Genomic DNA, 8,230 nt, shown 5'->3' with positions numbered 1-8,230 from the left:
CCCCGGAGGCCGCCGCCAGCCGCCAGGTGAGCTCGCCCCGGCGCCGCCAGTGCGGCGGGGGCTGCGGGCCGCCCGGGGTCCGGGTCCCTGCGCCTTCCCGGGGAAGGGGACCGCGACCCCCGCCGCCCTGCCTGCTGCTGCTGCTGCTGCGGGTGGGCTCGCCCCCCCGGGCGTGGGGAGGGCGGCGTGGGCGCCTGGTTCCTGCCGAGCCCGGGGGACGTGGGACGAGGGGCGCCGATGGGGCGCGGCGCGAGGGTCCACACGAAGTTAGCGCCCACGCGCGCCGGGGCGGGTCTTGAACGCCGGCACTTGCTCCGGGCGCGGCCAGCGATCAAAAAAGGCCCGGGGTTTCTGGTGGCATGGTGCCGGCCCGGCGGCCGCCCCCTTCCCTCCGGGGCACTAGCGGGAGCTGGGAAAGGGGGAGAGGGAAACTTGGCGACCTCCGGGAGCCGTCCGCGGAGCGGCGGGGAGCGCTGTGCCCGCCGCGCTCACCCGGCGCCGGAATCCCGTCGCTGATCAGGATGGGGTGCTTTTACTTATTTTTCTCTTTGATTTTCAAAAAAATGTCTATGTGACTGTCCCCATCTTAAGGGGAAGTTGAAAGTGAAGGGGGAGGGCGTGTTTAATGAGAAACGTTGCCTAGTCTGTAAAGTTACACATTTCCGGAGCACACTGCAGATTATATGGCATCTCTTCCCAAAAGGCACTTTGATACAACTTCGATGAGTTGCTCACAAATGGCAACCTTTAGGTGTTGAGAACTGAGAGGAAGCGAGCACCGATCCCGCTGCTGATTTGATCTCCAGCAGCGTGTCTGAGTTTTGAACCCAGGTTTGATATTTTATTGAGCATAGAGCCGTTTTCCAATTTTCCTATCCCGCAAGTAACCTACCTGCCTTTTCATCTCCGGAAGGAAGCGCTTAGTGGGATGGATCTAGTTGTTTCAGTTTCCTTACTAAAGCTGGGTTCGTTTTTCTGTAAGCTCTTTCAAAGAGGAAGAGTTGTAAATGCAAATATGTAACAACAGTGAAGTGTGTTTCATTTAACCTCTAGCTGGAAACCAGTGTGTGTAAAATATTATTAATATATATGAGGTCAGAACTTAAATTATGCCCCTTAACAGTGCTCTGAAGAATCAGCACCTTTGACTTTTGGCAGAGAGAGAGAGAGACAGAGAGACAGAGACAGACAGACAGACACACACACACACACACACTTTCAGTGAAGATTCTGAGGTGTAACTTTCCCTCCCCCACCCAGGGTGTGACACCTCCCCTGGCTTTGAAATAGTATTGGCCTAAACACTGGCTGCCAGTTTGCATCAGTCCCTGCTCATTTTCTTGGTTTTAGGAGAGAGGATACTCTAACCAAAAGAAGAATTACTTTAAATCTTAAGTTCTATAAATTGTAAATTGAATGTGTCAAGTGATTGTCTATCCCAAGGACATTTTAGTGGGGATCATGTTTAAAAGGTAATTGCCAGGAGGTGAAATGATGTTCTTTTTAAGTTATTTGTTGCTTGGTCTCATCATCTTAATACTGATTTTGAAACAGTATCTAGTGATTTAAAACAATCTTTAATGTTGTTTATAGATAAGTATCCCTGTCCCCTGTAACTGTTAAATTTTCATGAGACATTCTATCCGTTATTCTAAGTTCGTTTTGTAACTTACAACTTTGTTGGGCAGTGCTAGAAATGTTCTGAAGAAGATCAAGAGAGATTGGAAAGGCTTTAAAGTTGGAGATATACCTGAAAATAAACATTCCTGGAAGTTCTTGAGTCAGATGGTGGAAAACACATCAAAATTTGAGCCTTTATGAACTTTTAAAAATCTGCTTTGTCAGCCATGTAGATTGCAGTTGCACTGACACAGATCTGTGTGTTGAACATTTTAAAATTGTTTTAATGAACTTTTCTTCATATCATATATAGTGAAAGAACATTTTAGTAAATTTTAAACATTGTCCCTTTCTCATGTAATCAATTATATATTAACGTGTTCATGAATGTTAAAATAGGACTTAAACTCTAGGCCATACTGACATTTCTTTTCTAGGAAAAGCTCTGGGGAGAAAGAAGTAGCAGATTTTAAGCTATAACAAACTGATTTGGACTTTGAACTTATATATAACCTTAGATTTGGTGATTTACTCAAGTCATTAGATTCCTGGTTTCTTTGAGACTGTGAGAGTCTACTTAAGGAAGTTTGTTTGAATGTTTATTTCATTTTAGCTTTCTGAAACTATAAAGGATGATAAGAGAACTGGTTAAATGGTCTTTACCTTGATCTTATGAAATGATGTAGGTATTTCTATAATATCCTTTCAGAGCAATGGTCATCCTGGCGTCTTTGGACCTCTGGGCGGGAGTTAGGGGGCTTCAAGAGATTCCTGACCCCCTTACAGTTGTGACAAAAACTTTGTATATGTGTGTTTTTCTGGGGAGAGAGCCTATAGTTTTAAAAGAGGTCCAGGGCCCAAAAAAAGTTAGAGATGTTTTTATTAAATGGGAGTTAGAATAATTTTTAAGAGAAACAAGTAGGAAAAAGTAGACCTTGGTGTTCAATACTTGGCCTTTTAAAGTTTTCTTCAGCCTAGTCATGTGGTCTTAGAGGTGCAAAAGCATTTCCATTTTGTTCCCACAGCAAAGCATCGCCTGTTCATTGATAAACCATGCACACACATAAAGGGCTTGACATGCTGTCCTGAGTGCATTGTGGCTGTTTTTAAATGATATTTAAAAATTTGGAACAGATAGATTTGTGGTCCATAGCAGAGAGTTGAGCCTGACAACCAGCCCTTGCAACAAATGGTTCATTCAGCTACACTCTCTTATTACTCTCCAGCAAATCTGAAATCTGACTGGGAAGTAGTCACTCTAAGAAATGGATTTGTGCTATGGCAAGACAGCAGGGTGTGATGGGAAAAACACAGTTTCTGAGTCAAAACAGCTTACTTATGTTCAAATCTGTATTCCATCACTGTAGCTACTTAACTTGCCTGACGCTTAAGTTCCTCATCTGGATAAAGCTTAGTAGAGATGTTAGAAAGCTGGCATGAAGTTCCCTGTATAAAACTCAGAGCCCCTTATTTGTCCCCCAGGAAGGACTTGGAAGCTAGATGTGGGTAACCATTAATAAACATCTCAGTGAACATGTATAAATAAACATGGTATATGATACTGATGTACATTGTTTTCAAACAAGTATGATGAAAATATTGACAAATTGAAACTTTAAATAAAAGAAGTCAAGTTTTAAAAAATTAGTTAAGATTCACTGGTCCTTATATTGTAGACATTTGGGGAAAAGTTGATGGAAAATGGTGAAGCCGTTGGCAAATTGAAAACATGGATGCTGGGCAGAAAGAAACAATAGGCACCCACCAGCATCATAGGTCTCTGTTTGGGTAAGATTCCATTTAACTTTTGCTGTTCACTTGTGATTTAAATGAAAAATCTTAGGAACTGCATGTGTGCTTTGTAGTCCTTCACCTCTAAAAATGTTTGCTCACCCCCTCCTTTATGGGACCCTCACAGGTACCCCAGGGATTTCATTAGTGGAAGTTAAACCTATAACTTTGGCTGTCTGATTCTTATATCTTTAAAAGAGTTCCACAGGTGGGTACCCGCATCAGGTTTTCTCAACAGGGAAGAGAGAGTATGGAAGAACTGAATTGTATTTTCCGTTCTTTAAACGTTGAGGGAAGAGAGGGTATTACAAATAAAAGAAGAACGATATGAATAAAATATTTATAAGGCTCGTGCCATAAAAATAAACTTGCTTCCACTGTTTCTGTGGTCTTTCCCTTTTCCTCTCATTTATTTATGGTGAACATTCGTGCTTTCTGCTTTCAAGTAGGTAGTGGTTATGAACATAAGCTTTAGGTTCCTGGATTTGACTTCCATTTCCTGAGCTTTCTGGTTGTGTTCAACTTGAGCCAGTCATCCTCTGAGTCTGGAAGAGATGACCGTTAAATAAGATAATAAAAACAAAAGGCTATGCTCGGTCCCAGGTTCCTAGTAAATACTCAAAGGCGGTAGCCATTTTGTGGGTGGTGTCCATCTCCTCTTTAGAAGGAAATAGCTAATAACACTCTTTCAAAGAGAAAACTAATTACACCCATTCCTGAATAAACCTTCTGGGACCATCCTATTTTCAACTCAGAACAGCCTTTCACATCTTTCTGGTTGCCATGGGCAGGTACCCCCACATCTGTAGGACCTATTAGACCTGTCTGCCCAGTGTTCTTAACAATTGGGTGGCATTCTTTGTTAGGCTGGCAAGTTACGTCTAAATTCTGGGTATGTCAGGGGCCAGACCAACAAGAATGCACAGGTTTGGTGGTGTGATCCATTCAAAACAACATGATTTTATGGACTACAACAGAGGTCAGCAAACTTTCTTTAAAGGACAAGATGGTAAATATTTTCAACTTTGCTAGCCACCCAGGTCTCTGTCGCACTTATTCAGCTCTGCCAGTGCATCTAGAAAACATAATGGACACAGCCGTGTCCCAATAAAACTTCGTGGACACTAACATTTGAATTTTGTGTAATTTTTATGTTTTTAAATTTTTTCAACCATTTAAAAATGTGAAAGCCATTCTAGGCTCATGGTGTGTACAGGCAGCAGCTGGATTTGACCTATAGACCACAGTTACCAGATCCCTTGCCTAGAAGAATATTAGCCCCATAAGCCCTATAGATTTGTGGTATCACCAAGCCAGCAACCTCCCCCAACACACACACACACACTGCCATTTGCCACTTCAAGTATTTCATACATAATCTAATGCCCCGTCTCCCCCATTAGGATGAAACGCCAATCAGTTGTTATAGTGTGTGGCCTTCCCTTCTTAGAACACATCATACTGTATCACCAGTAAATTTTATGTATTGCTAAAAATGTTCTCATCTTGCCCAGTTTTCCGTAGCGCTTGATGATTAATCCCTGTCCTGTGTGATGGCTTTGAAGGGAATCAGTGCCTATGGAGCTGTCTTACGCTTCAAGTTCCTTTTATTCTCCCCTTGTCCTGGAGGGGAAGTAATTGATACGAGGCCCTCTGGTTGCTAACTGGACACTCTTACCTTAAGGAAATCTGTATCCGGCCTCCCCCACCCGCTTTCTGCATGATGTTTGGTTAAATAAAGCACACAAAGATTCCTCTTGTGCTCTAACCCCTGGAGATTAGCTCCAGGATTGGTGTGTACAGAGCATGTAGATGTACATGTCTGTGTGTAATTTCATCCGACCTCCACGGAAGCCTGAAGGCTGCTGCGTTTTGTTTCACCTTTTCTCTCTCCCTTGACCCATCCCTATTGGCCATTGTATGGGATGCAGATTTGGGGATGTGGTAATTGGTATAACTGATTGGTATGTATTTTTTGCCTCCCTGCCTTTTAACATTCTCTATTAATTTTCTTGTCTTGCAGAAAGTATGTTCTTTTTGGAGTTTAACTTTTCAAAACAATAACATTATACTGAAAATAAAATACTAGAAACTATTGGGTATTTTAGAATTTCCCTGCTCCAGGCGTAAACCTAATGTAATATCAGGGGCATGAATTGGTATTTTAGATATTTTGGGCTAAAGTGCAATTTTTAAAAATTTTTGCCATTTTATCTAGATATTAGAAATGTAAAATATGTTCGTACTGTTAACATTTAAGGGTTTCCTTCTTTTTAAAAAGATAAATTTGGAACTTATTTTCTTGATGACACTGTGTGCAGTACAAATTCAGAGTCGTAAAATGGCCAGCCAACATCTAGGAATTTATCTTAAAGAAGCAGTTGGTCAAGTGTGCATAGATGTGTGTACCAGACTGCTCACTGCCCCATTTTTTTATAATGGAAAAACAGAGAAAGTATCTAAATGCCTATTAATAAAGGATCGATTAAGTCAATTAGGGCCTAGTCATACAGTGAAATAATGTGCAGTCTTTCAAAAGGATGATGCAGGTCATTATTTATTGATATGGAATGATATTTAGAAAAAAGAGGGTAGCATGAGAATATGTATAATGTGTGATTTTTAAGGTAGACAAAAGCCCTGTGTATAGAAACCTAAAGGAAAATATCTAAAAGGGTATACTACACCAAATAATGGGAACTTGTTATTTTTAAATAATAAGATTGTGAGTGATCTTGTTTTAAAAATGTTTTTCTCAATTTTTTTTTCATCTAGCATGTGCTTTTATATTCAGGAAAAAATAATAAAGCTATTAAAGAATAAACATAGTAATTGAAAACATCCCCTGTTTGTGGCTAATTGAGTCCTCATTCCCTGAGATGACTAATTCCCTTCACTGCCTGTGTGGTATTGAATGAGAAGTGAAATAGGCTTTCTCATACCTTTATAAATGTTTCCTGTATTGCTAATAAGCAAAAATATTTTCCAGAGTTTTCCAACAGACAAGAAAAAATTCCATACAAGACTACATAACAGTTTTCAGAAGAAACTCACTGAAAACACACACAGACATTTACATTGATGAAGATAGTATGTTGTGCCTCATTTGCTGTGAAGGATTTTTCCCCCCACTGAATTCCTATAAAATCATAATGAATTCATATGTATGGAGGCAGTAAAGGGTAGTGTCTGAAAGCACGAGCTCTACTACTTACTGTCTGTGTTCCTTTATCCAATAAGGGCCTCAGTTTCCTCATCTTTAACGTGTGGGCAATACCTTGCTGAGCTGTGAAGATTAAGTGGGGACGAGTGCTTAGCAGTGACAGATACCAAACAGGAAGAAGTGGCGGGGAGGGGAAAGGGTATGTAATAATAACAATAATGATAGTGATAATATTGGTAATGATAATTATAATATTAGATACTAACATTTCCCCTCTTCTAGTCATAGGTTTGCATGAGGGCAGAGCCTTGTTTGCCACATTTACTAGCCTAAACCCTCTAACCAGACCAGGTACCTTGAGTAAGTCAGGTGTGTGGTCCAGTTTCACCCAGTCATGCTCCCTTCACCCTAGTATCTCTGTGTACACTATCAAAAGAAGAAAAAGAAGTGTTCAGGGGCTAACAACTCACTGGCATAGAGCTGGTGCTCTGTAAATATGTGTTAACTGGATGGTAAACCTAAGCAAGCATTTTCTCTTGACAGTGTGCAGTGAATTTTTAAAAGAGGAGCTTGGTCATCTTTAAAGTCTATGGGAGAAAATGCCAGGCACAAAAACAGTTAAAGGGAGGATCTGTTTGATTCCTAGTTTTTTAATGAATCATAGCACTTTTGTTTCATTTTTCTTCTCTTAGCCAATTATCTTCAATTTCAATTTAACTATGTTTGCACCTGCATTTTTGTGGTCTAACTATGATAATTTTAGAAAATTTTCACGTAAGTTATTTTGGCTTTAGTTAGAGTATGTTCTATTCTCTGGCCTGACCCCTCCCCACCGCCCAACTTCTGACTGGGATACATTTCAGTGTTTTAATGGAATGGGAAACGTTGACCTGATCATGAAGAATGAGAAGTGTAACTACATCTGCCTGTGATGTACTTATTTGGCGACATTGGAGCTTTGAGTTTGTTCATAGGAAATTTTAGGAGATGTATGGAATAAAAAAATGTAGAAATATTCTGATAATTTATGAAGCATATGTGTCAGTTATCTATTGCTGAGAGCTATTACAACACACTGTAAAACTTTGTGGCTTAAAACAATGACCATTTGTTCACAGTTAGGGCTGAGCAGTTCTCTATCTGGTTTTGCCTGGCCTGAGGTCACTAACGTGGCTGTTGTCATTTGGAGCTAGTTGGTCTAGAACAGGGGTCGGCAAACTTTTGAGACGGAAGAGCCACCAGGGGTTCAGCAAACTACGGCTCACAAACTGTGGCTCTGAAGTAAAATTGAAAATGAAAATAAAACTATGATACTTTCATTTATAAAATTTTTACAGGATATTATTCACATAATGGCGATTATGTGAAAATATACTTATGGCTCTCGAATAATTTTTAAATTGTTGTGAGGGACAGGATTGGCTCTTCCAGGGGTCGGCAAACTTTTGAGATGGAACTACCCAAAGGGCTGCATGTGGGTTGCAAGCCGCAGTTTGCTGACCCCTGGTCTAGGGACCTCTAGCTGGGACAGCAGATTTTCTCACATGGAGGCGCCTTATTCCAAGAGGGTGAGAGCTGCAAGGTTTCTTGAGGCCTAGGCTTTGAAGTCACATAGTGTCACTGTCTCATTCTTTTGGTCAAAGCATGCCTCAGAAC

General features: G+C 40.9%; 1 protein-coding gene across 3 annotated transcripts in view; it reads left to right on the top strand.

Moving 5' to 3' along the window:
• Positions 1 to 8,230, top strand: part of ATXN7 (ataxin 7) — a 134,317-nt gene continuing 126,087 nt past the window's right edge. For all 3 annotated transcript variants that reach the window (XM_019624091.1, XM_019624092.1, XM_019624088.1), the window contains exon 1: positions 1 to 26. The gene's annotated coding sequence lies outside the window, so the exon portion shown is untranslated. The remainder of the gene's footprint in view (positions 27 to 8,230) is intronic.

This window comes from Hipposideros armiger, unplaced genomic scaffold, assembly GCF_001890085.2.
Source record: "Hipposideros armiger isolate ML-2016 unplaced genomic scaffold, ASM189008v1 scaffold_578, whole genome shotgun sequence".
In the NCBI taxonomy this organism is placed as follows: domain Eukaryota; kingdom Metazoa; phylum Chordata; class Mammalia; order Chiroptera; family Hipposideridae; genus Hipposideros; species Hipposideros armiger.
The sequence above is the reverse complement of the archived record's forward strand: the minus strand, read 5'-3'. Positions and strand labels throughout refer to the sequence as shown.